The sequence below is a fragment of the Myotis brandtii genome, unplaced genomic scaffold (genome assembly GCF_000412655.1).
Source record: "Myotis brandtii unplaced genomic scaffold, ASM41265v1 scaffold657, whole genome shotgun sequence".
NCBI classification, from domain to species: domain Eukaryota; kingdom Metazoa; phylum Chordata; class Mammalia; order Chiroptera; family Vespertilionidae; genus Myotis; species Myotis brandtii.
The window spans coordinates 1,440,072-1,440,275 of record NW_005370552.1 but is presented as its reverse complement, the minus strand read 5'-3'; positions in this window follow the sequence as shown (position 1 = coordinate 1,440,275).

The window sequence follows — 204 nt, the reverse complement described above, 5'->3', positions numbered from 1 at the left end:
GGAATTTTGCAGCCTGTGTGTGTGTCTGCGTGCGCGAGTCGTGCGCGGGAGGGGGGGGCAGCGGGGCTGGAAGCTGGGAAGCTCGGCTCGGCGTTAGCTCGCGAGCAGGAAGGGGAGGGCGGCGGGTTCCCGTCTGCTTTCTTTTTCGACTCGGGAAAGAACTGTAAAAACCCCCAGCCGCCGCCGCCGCCGCGTCTCGCCTCT